This window comes from Anas acuta, chromosome 3, assembly GCF_963932015.1.
Source record: "Anas acuta chromosome 3, bAnaAcu1.1, whole genome shotgun sequence".
Lineage (NCBI taxonomy): Eukaryota > Metazoa > Chordata > Aves > Anseriformes > Anatidae > Anas > Anas acuta.
The window spans coordinates 102,011,900-102,026,672 of NC_088981.1; the positions used below are offsets into that span (position 1 = coordinate 102,011,900).

The window sequence follows — 14,773 nt, forward strand, 5'->3', positions numbered from 1 at the left end:
CTACTTAAATCTCAGAATCTATGAGTGCCCAAAGATTAAGTGCCCAAAATATACTTATATAATATTTTGCAATTATGTCTCTACTTTTCAATCATATTGCAGTTCTAGTTGGTTAAGCACAGTTCAGAAACTGGGAGATACAAGACTTGCTCCTTGAAGCTGGCAGTCTGAAGTCTTCATTCAGGGAATCATTTCTAAGTCATGGCATCATTTAACTGAGATTGATGGAATCTGTGCACTTGATTTCCCCTGTACCAAAACAACAAATGACTTAATTTGTTCAATTAATGACCATCATTACTGTCATTTTTATGGTTACAGAATACTGCTGCTATCATACCTACAGCCAACAAAGAGTTAATTATAGTCTGAGGTTGTTAAAAGCCACAAAATCAAAGTTATGTTTCTGTCACGGATATTCTATACAGCTTTGGTTCCGTTTTGAGTCCAGCCTTACGAACTTTTAAAATGGAGTCTGTTATTTGATGAGATGGTTGCAAAATTTAGACTTAAGATTTGGATGACTGTAATGTGTGTCAGCTGAGATCAGACTCAGACCTAAAGTAGCTGGAAAAACATTTCTGAAATGAATAGTCGTTATTCAGAAAAACTACTCCTTTTCCAACATAACTCACAGGTGGACTGGAATAAGTGGACCTGTTCCAGTTCAATGAAGGATTAAGTTAAACACTTCTATTTTCAAAGTAGATTAAGTGAAACAAGAAGACATTTTGATTCCCGAATTAGAAGTGTCCACACATGGACTTAAGCAGGAAGAGCTTCTGCACTTGAAATGCAAGCCTTACTTTCATCCAAATTAACTTTCAAATAAAGGCCGAACGCCTTGAATTACTGAGTCCATTGTCTGTAAACTCATATAAAAGCATTTTTATGAAAAGTGGTCTTCTCAAGTTCATAGTGTGGGCATAAAAATAATCAGTTGTAACAGTTCTTGCTAGGTAATGACTAGCCTAATTTTTAGAACCTATTTTGGATTTACTGTGTCTGATGTATAAGAACTATTGATTCCAATAACTGCTTCCAAAAAAGAATTCAGCAAATTCAAATGTTCTGAACAACTGTTTTAATTTTCCAGTAGTTCAAAACCAGATTTTCTTCCAAGCAAAAAAAAAAAAAAAAAAAAAAAAAAAAAAAAAAAAAAAAAAAGGCATCTATAAATTAACTCATAATTACTGAGAAGCAAATACCACTTTTTAATGCCAACATTTGTTACCTCAAGTTTCAGTTTCTTGGATTTGTAATCCAAATTTGAGAGAGACACGAGAAGAGACGGTAACTCTGCAAATCCATTGTCCATCTGATATTTCAACTTGTTGTGGGACAAAGTAGTAAAACAGCAGAATGCATGAACCTCCTCACTCTTTGGAATTATTCTTTAACAAGTTAGTTTTACTTTGGAATTTAACTGTGGCAAAGTTCAATTATGCAAATCCTGGTACACATGCATAAGGCTAAATTAAGTCTTACTGTCTAGTCTTGTGATGCCCCAAAAGCAACCCTGCAAAGTGTGTAACTCCATGGACTGTTGCAAGTCCTCCATTGTGATTTGTTTTTTTGTAAGTACCGTCATATATTCAGCCTCCCATGAAAAGAGGTCTAGGATTATGGGCTTCATTCTGAAGTAGCTTCACATGCGCTACATCCACTGAAGTATTAGAGAACTTTATTGTGGGCTCAGTCCAAAGGTACTTCAAGTGCTTTTCATCCAACTGCATGTTAGGCATCATAGTCATGACATACAACATATGCTTATACACTGGTTTCAAATAGCCCTAAAATTCCAAAGTTTCTTCTTGAAGGCAGTGCCTGTGTATAAGGTCTTCTCAAAAATAAATCTGCAATAAAAAAAAAAAAATGCTGTATGTTATGTAAAAAAAGATTTTTGGTTGAATATGTGAAGTCTATGTTGTATGTCATGTAACAACAAAAAAAAAAAGACTTTTAGTTCAATATGTAAAATCTACTTTTCCATCAAAGGAGTCATTTGTGTTAACTTTGAAGCTTGATTTAAATATTAACAAATCTGCAAGATTCTTTGTTGTCTTTACACAAAGCAAAAAGACATTAAATGTGCCCCACAGTCTACCATGAATGTAAATTATTTTAGTAAATGTAGATATGTTTTAGTTAATTGTTTTGTTTATAATGTGTTGCAGCAACTACATGCTATATGTGGAACACTGATAAACTCATCACTTCTTGGATACTGGCACAACCAATTTAAAGAGGACTTCTAAATTTATGCACACTAAATTTACATTTGCTCACACAACTGTAACAGCTGGAAATTTGCAGTTTGATTTGCATACAAAGCTTTGACTCCTTCATGGACTGCACTGAAGACTAGTATCTACAACTCTACTGGAAAGTTGGCCCCCTGTGATTCCTTACATGCTAGTATTTTGGACATGGTCCAGCCAGCTGGTTTCTGAGTTCACATTTATATCACAAAAAGTCTTGCAATCCATTACGTTATTGGAATCCAAACGCCAGCACCAAATGCTTCTGTAATAGATCTGATAGTTTGAAAATACATTGAAATATCCAGACCTAGCAAAATAGGAGTGGCAATTTCCACTTCTCCTGCAGCCTGTTCACCCCTGGGAGAAATCTATATTTAAAAAAAATAAAAAAATCAACCAAGCAACTTGCAAAATAAATACCTGATAGAGCCATTAATATGCAATAATAGTCAATACGGATGGCTTTCCTGGCAGTAAACTACTAGCTGGAGGAACCATTAACTTCAAGAAATTTTAAAACATAGGGTGCAATATGATTCTGAAAGCACTTATTCACATTATCAGTCCTTATTCTAACAATGTAATCCTGATTTGTGAGAGCCAGATTTACTCATTAAAGTAATATCCTATGCAAGTACCATAACATACTTACTGTTTCTTAGGTACATTAATAAAGTACTATTTCTAGATCATTTGTTAAAGAGTTCTGCAAATACTTCTTAGAAAACAATTTTTAAAAAAGGGAAAGGAAAAAAAAATATTTTGCTTTCTTAAGAGCTTCAAATTTTAAAGCTGAGCTATACATTCCCAGTAATGGTCTTGCTTCAGTACAGTAAGCAGGAGGGAAACAGGACTTGCTCTCAACATTTCAATAGGCTTAGCACTTTCATTAACTAAGTGTTCCTCCACTGGTGCTCAGTTGGATACCTTTTTTTTTCTTTTTCATTCTGAGAAAAAAATAATTCTTGTTCGTGGCCCTACAATTGATGTCAGCACTTTGCAAAAATACGTACACAACTTTACTATTTCTCCCCTGTAAACCCTAGCCACCTTTCTCTGGATGGGTCAAGTGGTTGCAAACTACTAATCATCATCCTAGATCATTTATGCAAAATTTATGCATCATCACTGACCTGCCTCTAGAAATGTGATATTTTTGGTTTATACAGAAAATCCTGTTTTTTTAGAAGAATTCTTAGAATGACAGAAGTGACAGCCAATGCAAATAACAATCAAATGTTTCTGCTGCAAAAGAAATTACTTATTCTCAGATGTAACATCAATCTCATCTTATCTAATTGCACATGTGGAATAATTCTCTCGATGCCACAGGTTATTCTGCTTTCTTGATCCTTCATGAAAACGATTGGTATGCTCCCCAGAACAGGTCTTGAGACTTTTTTAAGGAAAGCACTTTGACAAAGAGAGAGCAATCTTTGAAGAAAAAGAGCTTATAGAGAAAAAGAATTTTCCTTAAATGCAAAGGAGGTAGAGAAGGGTAATGTATTTCTCAAAGGCTCAGTAATGGAATGCACAGCTTTGCACTCCTAGGTGGCTAGTTCAGATATAGCTGAGGTTGTCAGTCATCAGAAGTGGTAAGTCTAGGCTTAGATACTGATAGGCTGCAAATATCCAAGAGGCAAATTATTTACAGCAGCACAGGAGACTGAGTGGAGGGAAAATAAGGAGAAATTAATGTTAGCTTTCAAAATTACATGAAGACACATCTCTAGATAGAATACAGTTAAGAGAAATCCTATCTTCAGGGTGAGGTGGACTAGTGACCTAACAGCTGTTTTCTACAAGATGCTTTCAGATCTAATATGACTATTGCTGCACTCAGGTCAACTGAAAATTTTCCCTAGACTAACTTAGAAGATTGCTGCTGTCCTTCTTTCAAATATTCATCAAAGCTTCTCTGTCACACAATCCATAAAAAATTAATCATCTATGGTAGCTAGGTTCAGAATGGCTGGCAAGGTTCATTATTAAGTCTTTTTTAATTAAAATATGACTATTAAATTCAATACTTAAAATGTCATTGCTATGTTCATTATTTTGAAGTTACTCCAAGTGTCACTGAATCTCAATGATTATAGAGCTAACCTGTGTATTCTATATCACCATCAACACCATTGGTTTTGCTTTTTATTGTCTTCTTTCAAGTTACATGTAGCCTCTTCAGGCCTGAGGCTATGTCATCCTATCAACTAACTAGTACATTGGATTCTGATACTGCCTGGGCTTTCAGGACACTGCTGCAGAACAAATCGCCATCATGATCAATATCTGGAGAGCTATGACATTGCTAGATGAGAGCTTGGCTCAGTGACTCCATTAGCACCATCAATACACATCTGATGACCATGAAAGCAGCTCTGTGATGTAGTAGAAGTCACTTCAGAAAAATCATTGACTGACTTAGTACACAGACACAGAACTGACAATTAAATGAACTAACAGCTTCAATTTACTTGCTGTGATCAATTCAAGCTACTGTGTAGTCATGTGGGGTAAGGGTAGGAGCAGCATGACCACGCCTGAACCCCAGCTTCCATTTTGTGACACAGTCCCCCAACAGAGAATTTTTCTGTCAAGGGCAAATAAGACATCTTAAAAATTATTTTTCAAAGTTAATCTTAAAGGTGCTCTTTCAGACACAAATAAAAATATTTTGGCCAAAAAAAAAAAAAAGTAACAATTACATGAAACAGCTGTTGAGTGGGCAGCAGATACTGTTTACAGTGGGCAAGAAAACCTCCTTCATCTCGAACAGTCTACTGAGTATTCACAAATAACCCATACCTGGGTCTGACTCGTTGCTGTTTCACTTATTGGCTATTTAAATCTGTGCAAAGAGCATGAAACTTGGTCACTCTGTGCAGACTTTTACAGCTACTTTGCACCCCACGGAGCAGGTCCACAGTGCCAACGCAGCAGTTCTTGTGCCATTACTTGCAGTAAAGCCTACATTTACAGTATGTTTTTCCATGCTCCTCCTCATCCACTGTTTTTCTTCATCCTGGATACAGGAATGGTTTGTTTACTTTTCATATCCTATCCTGTCTGAAAAGGGTACAACACTCTTTAAAACTGATAGAACAGTAAGTTGCACTGAAGTGGCTTTCTGAAACTCATCCAAGTTCTTCAGCACAATTGACGCTGTTTCCTTTTAACATAGATGTGGCAGAGTTGAATAGACTCCCTGGAGACTCCAGATATTTTCAGTAGTGACAAGAGCCCATCCCAAACATAACTTTCAATCTGTTCATCCCTCCTTGAATACTAAGTAGAGCCTTTTCCTCTTACAATGTACCAAAACTGTGTCTGTAGATCAAAACACCTCCAGCACTTCAATACCACCTGACTTGCTTTCTAAGATATGCATATTAACACCACAATTATTCCCATTGTTAGATGTAGATCAATCTAAAAAGATTGTGCACTGCCTTTTATCTGACCAGCATAGGAAGTTCCACTAGGAGATGCACATTCGTGTCAGGGGCAGCACAGAGCATCTTGAAATTTAAAAGAAACTCTAATGAAGAAAGGATTCAACAGAGAGAACAGTAGAGATTTTATGCAAGCCAGAAAGTGTTGGAGTCCTAAAAAAATAATTATTAAGTTCTAAAATAAAGTGCCAACGTTATAGCAGATCTATATAACAACATGAGTCAAAAGTAACTTCAGAGAAAATTTACACTTTTTTCATCAGTGATTGATAGGCAACTATGTAAAAGAATTCCCTATCGTTGGTCTTGTAACTCATTTGTATAGACATAGGATCTCTGAGAATGCAGTGCAAATTCAGTCTTGGCAGAGCCACAGTTATTATGGAAGCAGTATCTTTGATTTTTCCAACAATTGTCTGCATATAATCTCATCTAAAATCTTACACTACAACAATAAAGTTTGGAGACTGTTTTTGTGGAGTTTATATTATTTTTTTCTTGGACTGCAAGATAATTCTAAAGAAAAGAAAACAATTAAGATGCATTGTTTGAGCATGATCAGTCATTCAAATAAATACATCGTTTACAGAACACATTTCTCTCACATTTCACATACTCCAAGTTTATACGTGTGACCCCTCCTTCCAACAATTTGCATGCAATGTCTGAAAATTCTTCTCCTGCTAGAAAAATAAAACCCTTCCTACAGACATGCTAGACCCCCTTCTAATGCCTTTTCAAAGGGAGATGGGTCTTGGGATAAAATGCAAGACATGAAAGGCCGGAAGATTGCACACAATTCTCTTGTGAAACAAGAGACATCATGCTCTGACAGTGCAGCCAGCCTTTCAGCATTGCTATATGTCTGCAATCCAGCCTGTCTTCAGTCTTGGAGCACAGCTGCAGTCCCAGGGGTTTCCTTCCCCCAGGCCCTTAACACCAGGCTGATTCCTGGCTCTGACATCCTCAGCTTCAGCCCTTCCACAGTTCCCTGCATCCCAGCACCCCTTCCTTACACATGCATCCCTGTGCCGGGGGCTGACCACCCACAACACCCAGTGTGGAGGCACCGTGATAACAGCGCATACCAAGGATGCAAAAGAGGTCTGAAGAATAACTTTGACAGATAACAGAGCCAATTAAAAGCAGTGACACGATGCATGTGCAGTTCTACAGAAATCTATGACAAAGGAACAGAAGAGCAGTGTTATCCTGCTATCTCAGCTCAGAAGAGAATTTCTACTGACTTCGTGGGGCATTGTATCAGTCAAAGAGTAGCAAAGACACAGTATTTTGTGGTCTTAGGAGATTTCACAGTTGTGTGACATATGCATTCAAAAGATAACAACTTCAGGTTCCTATTATTATGAATGCATTAAGCTATGTTTAATAGTGAGCACAGCATCATAAATATTTCTGAAACCATTTTGTTTATCTTCTAGCATTGAATTTGATATGACTAGAAACACTTCAAAATTTGTTAAAATAGTTTATAAGCCAAGTATTGTAACCATGGAAGCTCATGCAAATGATCATGCATATGTACTTGAAAAACATGCATGTCACATTATATTTGGCATGATTATCAATTGGCATTTAAACAGTGTAAAACTGGTTGCAAGAACAATTTAGAGTTGTACTGAATGGCTGTATTACTAAATATCTTCATATTGTTTAAGACAAAATACAGCATCTAATTCTAATTTTTAAATGATTGTTATTATTTATATGGACTTAGCTGTCCTCTGTCAAATAATCTCATGCAGCCCTTGACCCAAAAAGCAATTGATCATCTAAACATAGAAAGGTTTGGTTTTGGTGGTTTGGTGGTTTTGGTATTGGTGGTTTGGCACAACACAGCATCCTTTTTGCAGTTTGTGGACATAAGATCCAGTGTTGTAGTACACCAGCAGTGAAAATTCAGAAAACACACCTCCAAAGGAAATTAATTGGAATGACAGGCTGCCTCATTCTGGAACTGAAGCCTAAACCAAATTGTGCCAGGAAACCAAACCTGATTTCTTCCTATTCCCATTGTTTACTGGGGGTGAACAGGAGGTGCAGGGGGGTGAACACTTTACTTTGCTTAACACTTCACTTAATTCACAGTTCCCAGTTTACCATAAGTTTGACTTCAGTGGAAGTAGTGACCAAAAATTAGAGTTCAAATGCACAAATGACAGTTCATCCTCTGAGTACTAAACATTACACAGGATATTAACAACCAACTTTTGCAAAGCCTGACAGCACAGGCTTTGTTGCAAGTTGTTGAAAACTGTGCACTACCTAGCCAGTTAGCAGCGTTCACCCAGCCTCCTATGGGTGGGAGGCTAACCCATCCCCTACATCCTGCTTGGAGTAGGGTTCATCCTGCACATTCAAAAGCTATACTACCAGGAATTAAAACCGTTCTCCCTCTTAATCTGCACTGAAGGAACTAATTATTTTTTAATAGTGTCATGCTTTTTGTCACTGAAAACAACTTTCTCAAGAACGAGACAGGATAACACATTTTTTGTTGTGCCTTTAAGTCACTGAAGGACAAGATGCCTGATCACAGAGCCACAGGGTCACAGAGTGACTGAGATTTGCAGACCCTCTGGAGACATCTGGCCCAACGCCCTTGCTCCAGCAGGGACATCTAGAGCAGGTTGCCCAGGACCATGTCCAGATGTTTCCTGAATATCTCCAAGGAAGGAGACTCCACAGCTTCTCTGGGCAACCTGTGCCAGTGCTCAGTCCACTCATGCAGCAGAAAAGTTCCTCCTGATGTTCTTCCTCCTGTGTTTGTGCCTGTTTGAGTCTGTAGCCAGACAAAAAGATGACAGGAAACAACCAGCTTGCATACTAGGCCAGGTGGCAAGACAAGCAGGCATTGCTATATGAGAAAACAGAAACTACTCCACACCTTTCTCTGCATAATCATAGGGTCCATACGCCTAGGGAACAGTTTTTCACTCCGTTAATGATCCTGTCATGAGCTTTGCGATAGAGACTGGTTTTGTGACAAGCTCAACTTGCTCCCTTCACACTCTCCTAGCCATATCAGGAGATCAGCCTCAATGTCTTTTGTGATGGGCACACTATAAATAAATTACTGTGAAACTTCTGCAAACTGTCATCTCGAAAGGGCCAAAAAGCCTAATTTTTGTCATTATGGAAGCTTAGGGGCAGAAGTTTGAATCTTTGTTCTGTTATTTATTTTTTTTTTCCTCTGTTAAAATGTCAGTTTAATGTTTTTGGAAAGATTTTGCCTTTTTTTTTTTCTTCTTTTTGTGGGCATATCATCAAAGCCTATTAGTGTAATACTTGCTATCGTTCATTTACTGGAGAAAACTCGTTAAACACATGTCACTTCAAAACTGCGTGACATAACATGAAATTAAAATGACCTTTATTTTGGCACACTTCTTCACTGAGTTAGGGTATTACTGAGTCCCAAGTGCTGCCTGTTTATGAATGCCAGTCAGGCTACTACCATGGCTCTAATGCGCTCAGAGATTGTGCAGCCTATGAACAACTGTAGCTAACTGCAAATACTGAAGTAACTGTGGGGTAAGATCCACTACTTTAAGAAAATTGATTAATTTATGTTGAAAATCTGACCAAATAGAAGTGGAAGCATTGACCATTTACTCACTTTTGTCAGATGTTGTTTCAGCGTTTGGCCTCCTGTCTTGCAATCCCTGAACTTGCATGTTGGGTCTAGGTTACTTCTTCCCATCCATTTGGTTCTCACACTACGTCTGTAAGAGTGACAGCTGAATGAGTCACGGTCATGCTTAACTTTAAGCACAAAGGTGTCCAATTCTTGTTCTTAAAAATGCACATGACTGCATCATAAAAAAAACACAGGCTACAACACAGAGCTTCAAAGCACTGCCACAGTGTGCACAGATGTGTACATCAACCCTCTTGCACCCACCACCCCACTTTCAGGACCCAAAATAGCCAAACAAGAATCAAATTTCCACTCATTTCCTGAGGTTGCTCAACAACTTTGGACAGCATCAGATGAATGCTGTGGATCACTAAGTTTCTGTCCCCTGGACCTTTTAACATACATTCAGCCGTCTCCCTCTCACATCAGGGGACTCCTCCAGAAGAGGTGCCGAGCTCCAAGACAAAGACATGACTGATTCTTATATCTGTTCCAACAAGGGGCTCCATGGCTATTGCAAATGCAGCATTTCACTGTGTCCAGCTGAGGTCCTTCTCCTGAGGCCTAACAACACAAAAGACAGTTTGTAATAGCTCCCTTTGAAATCAAATTAGTAATGTTTCAAGGCATGACCCGTAAAGGGTTGCTGTCCAGAATCTACATGTGTTTGACAGATACATCTTCCACCTAACGGGCCTCTTCAAGAGTACAGATGGAATCAAGATGTGTGAACATAGCTCCAAAAAGAGAGCCATGGGATATCAGGATACACAGCAAAGCACTCTATCTCAACAGATGAAAAGGAAACAATATCAGATACAGTGTGAAATAGCTCACTCCAGCTGGTAGGCCAGATTCTGACACCATTATATAGGTGAGATTATTGCAGACGAAGATGCTATTCCATATGTGCAAAAGCTGGCAAAATATAGCCCAAAGTAAACTACAAAACCTTGTGCCAACTCCTTATAAAGGTCACACAAAGTCACAATCTCCTTTTCACATATGCTCATACACTGCAAAATGCAAAAAATTGCTGTGGGCTGCAGTTCCCTGTGCCCAGGTACACTTATGGGCTGGAGATTAGAGTCTTCACACACCAGCTTATCTTTACCTAGCTAGACAGTCGTTTGTTAGCTGAAGGACTAAGCATGGTAACTTATGTATGGTGTGTGATTGGTTTGAAAGGGCTAATAAATATCAGGAGAGGACATTTTGGAGATATATATGCTAGTGTATCTGATGGCACAGAAACTGTGGGTCTTGAGGGTAAAACAAAATGAACTGAAAGGATAGAAAAGAAAATGAGTTTTCAAGCTTGCCATGATGTATTTGCTTATTTGCCAGAAAACTTACCACCCTATTGTCCTGAAGGGCAAACCTCTCTGGAGCAGGGGTATGAAGATGAGAACTCCTTCCCATAGTGTATGATAATAGGAAACTGTTTGCTAGCTGGCCTTTCCAAACACCCACAGGCCCCATTTGACTGTAGAGAAAATTAATTTAAAGCAAATTAATTTAAAACAACTTCCTAATGCAGGCCAGGCCTCAGCTTCATAATTCATTTTCACATGAATTCACAGACAAGAAAAAAAAAAATCACGGTAGTGTATCAAAAAACCTTACAGCAGCCAAATAAAATGAAAAACCTGCTGGCAGGAACTCCACCAGCTACTTCTTGCTGCCAGTGTCTGCTGCCTGAGAAGAGGACACAGCTAGGGATGAGCTACATATATTTTACAAGATGGAACGGAGTTCAAGGCAAGTCCTAAAAAAGATAGGCTGTACAACGTGTCAGGACCAGCCATTTCTGAAAAGAAACTAGGTACTTTAGGGTAAGACTAGGAAAAGCCTGGGAAAGACAACAGCAGAGTGCACTGATGGTGTACTTAACTTACATTAGACCCCCCAATGGCTCATTTCTTCAATGACCTTCAAGTTCTGTCTGCACTAACAGGAACAGCAAATGTTTCAGGAAATGGAACAAATTTCTGCCTAATTACGAAAAGGACAGAGGAGCATGCAATGCTCGTAGGCAGTTCTGAGATAAGGTTATAGCCACAACTTGGCCTAAGTTGTTATATATCAACATTTTCAGCTGCATTTGATTACATTAAAAAGCCATAAATCACTGATTAACGCACATGATTTTCACACTGTTTTTCCAGGAAGTTACTTTAGTGAGCAGGTAACTGTCACGTTGATTACAGAACTAAATGAGGGTGCCATCCTGATAAACCTGGAGAATAATATCCCTATGAGATATGTGTAATACGAGACTCATATCCTGATATGAATGAACAACCCAAAAAAGGATGGAATTTGATTAACTCTGTGTTAGTACAAATCTTCCTTCTTGGGCTACCACAGCAGTCAGTTGTCACCTTGGCTTTGGTCATTAACAGCAGTCCCTCAGGACAAGAGCAAGAAAACCAAATCATTACCTCCAGAATTTGATGGTAAAACACCTTGCACATGAATGCTACTGTGGCAGCAGCTCTCTCTCTTGGATTATAACCCTAGTTAAACCTTTGACTAAGAAGTTAATAAATGAATGGTAACCTGATCATTCTTATCAGTGTTTCTGTAACAGCAGCAGAGTAAAAGCTTCCCATTGTGTCTGAAGCAGTAACTGGCATTCTTCATGTGATTGTGATTTGTAAATAAGCTTGGCCATGGAAATTGTGCTGTTGGAGTAGTGGGAAAGAGGAAGCTTAAAAAAAAAATATAAGACTAATACATTAATTACAAGTCGAATGGAAGCCCAAAGGCAATGATCAGCCTGTCTCACAGACTGTCACTCAGGTTAGCGAGTGTTAGCCAATGCTTATGCACTGAATTCTCCCCTGGAGTGGTACCTCTTTCTTTTCAGTCTATCATGACATATTTACAGCTTTGTCTCTCAGCAGTCTCTAGTGAGACTCTAGGGATCCACACTGGCCTATCATGAATGTTATTTTCTTGTGCTACTACTGCGTAGAGCCAATAGAAGATATTCAGCAAGGAATTAAGAGTCTGTGTTAATGTGATTTCTGTCATCCCCCTATATCCTGGATTAGGTTAAACATACTTTTTTTTCCCCCTTGCCTGCTTCAGCTGTTTCCAAGCATATATGGTGTAGAAGTAAGTTTGCATTATCTACATCTGTACTAGAAAATTGAACAAGCCTAGGACCGTGTTGGGGGATTACAGCTACTGGTTACAGACAATCCCTGTCCATTCTATTTAACCCTCTTAGCCTCCAAAACAAGATGGTCATGTGCCTATGCAGGATGGGGTCCTGGTCAGAGCTAATGCCTGAATGGTACCCATAAATTATTTGGGAGAATCTTAGCTGGACCTGACCAAAACCCAGCCAGGGTCTCTTCTAACACGTTAAGTGTAGACAATACAGTGTTTGGGAATGTTTCCTGATTTTTTTATTTTTTTTTTAATGGAATATACATTGTTATGGAGAACAGAAAAGAATCTCAAATTCGTAAAGAATCCAAAGTCTGGTGCTTTAGTTTTACACTTGTGCTGTCTTTTGTTTTCATTTGAACTCCCCCTTTTTTTTTTTCTCATACAGTCTAGAAAGCATATGAGGTACAGGAAGCATGTGAGCATATAGAACAGAACCTGTCAAATCCCATAATAAATGTTTCTTTGCAATCATATCTGTTCTCTTCTTTCCTGACATGCTCTTGTAGAATCACATTCACATATCTTGCACACTAAAATAAGAAATACCAAAGCATACTAGCAAAGAGCCAGATCCCTCCTCACCAATGTTCCTATCAGCCAGTTCTTTGGTCAAAATCACCTTACAACTTTCCAAAATCATATCCTACTGATTTACAAAATTATTCTACACTCCTATGAACAACCTGATTAGCTGTAAATGTATTATCAAAGCTAACTCATTATATTAGACCCAGGGAACACTACAGGTATGTAAATTATACAATCACTTCCAGAAATGATGCAATGCACTCAAACCAACTGCCTTTAAGTCCTTCATGTAGGAAAAGAGACTGAGCCTCTCCTAAGGCTCAGTGGCCTAAAACCATATAGCAGATTTAAACCAGAAATTGAGTCATGTTAGAGAGCACAGAAGCATTTACAGGACAGAGTGCCACAGTCCTTGTCTGAGTGTGACAGGTCCTACTCTAAGGTCCCTGCTTACTGGGTTATTCAAGCATTCACTGCTGATGCAAAGTCAATCTGTTCCTGCACAGTTGTGCAGCGAGGCCACATCATTCCTCAGTTTCACTGTCCCTTCTCAAACAGATACATAGGCAAAAGGACAGTGATTTCAAGTCTTTACAAAGGGGAAAAGTTCTGCTCAGAAACAAAAATCCCTCCCTAGTATTACCTAGTAGTAGTAACTCCAAGATTCTGAGACCACATTTAGCTTTACGGAATAAAACATAACAAGCTGTCAAAATGTGCATAAATAAATTAGAGCCATTATTCCAGCTCAGAGTTCTAGGGACATAAACAATCCTCTTGAAGTTCGCTGTGACATATTTTGCAGTGGGAGCCAGTCATTAGCATTACCTCCTGTATGCAGAGAGCTGTACATGCATTCTGTCTTAGGGGCTGGCACCACAGCACAGAAATCAACAGGCCTGCCTTGGAATAGAAAAGAAAACAATCCAGGGCCAATTCCCTGCCCCTGAGCATGAGTTTGATGGCATAGCTCGTGTCCATATGGCTAAACTCTCTCCTTCTGCTCGCTCCCCAAAGAGTTGTCCTCATCCATATCTGCCTGCTTGGAATAGTCCCTGGCTCGTGCTGCTGTCCTAAGCCATACCCGTGTGCCATCAGGGAGAGCACTGGCTGGCACTAGCATCATGCTAAGGAGAATGCTAACAGTTAAACACCACAGATCACTAATGTTACTGCTCCTAGTTTACTAACACATATACACTCCATGACTTCTGCTATAATATTACTCTAAAAGATGTTTACTTTCTCGTAAGTGACTTTCAGTTGCATAATAGGAAATATAGTGAGGTCCAAAAAAAGGCATGAGGAATTAAGATACACATACATTTTGGGTGCACAGGAACATAAAGGAGCTGTACCAGGTGAGGCCACAGCACTTGCCAATGAGACAAACTTAGGAAAAGCACGAGATCAGGGTAAGCACGACATATTTCCTCAGTACACTGCCCTGCAGCAGCCAGTGATTCGTAGACTTCCTGAACCAAAAGTGGGATTTGGGTATTCAACAGCCCTCAGGATTCTTATGAAAGAAAATGAACTCTGGACTTAAATGCTGCATAATTAAAAAGTCAGCAACAATAGGCTTTAGCAATATGAATTATAAACAAGGGGCAAACCTGTTCAATCAGAAAATGTATTTTACATCAAAAGAACATCAAAACAAGGATGAACAAGAGTATTGTTGT

The 14,773-nt window shown here is 38.8% G+C and overlaps 1 long non-coding RNA gene across 1 annotated transcript in view; it reads right to left on the bottom strand.

The window, feature by feature from the left end:
* Positions 1–1,190: 1,190 nt before the first annotated feature.
* LOC137853087 (uncharacterized) overlaps positions 1,191–14,773 on the bottom strand; it is a 32,502-nt gene continuing 18,919 nt past the window's right edge. Inside the window, exons 4-8 of the long non-coding RNA XR_011094229.1 lie at positions 10,734–10,863; positions 9,781–9,941; positions 9,357–9,462; positions 2,572–2,632; positions 1,191–1,856 (exon numbers count right to left, since the gene is read on the bottom strand). This is a non-coding gene — a long non-coding RNA (uncharacterized lncRNA). The remainder of the gene's footprint in view (positions 1,857–2,571; positions 2,633–9,356; positions 9,463–9,780; positions 9,942–10,733; positions 10,864–14,773) is intronic.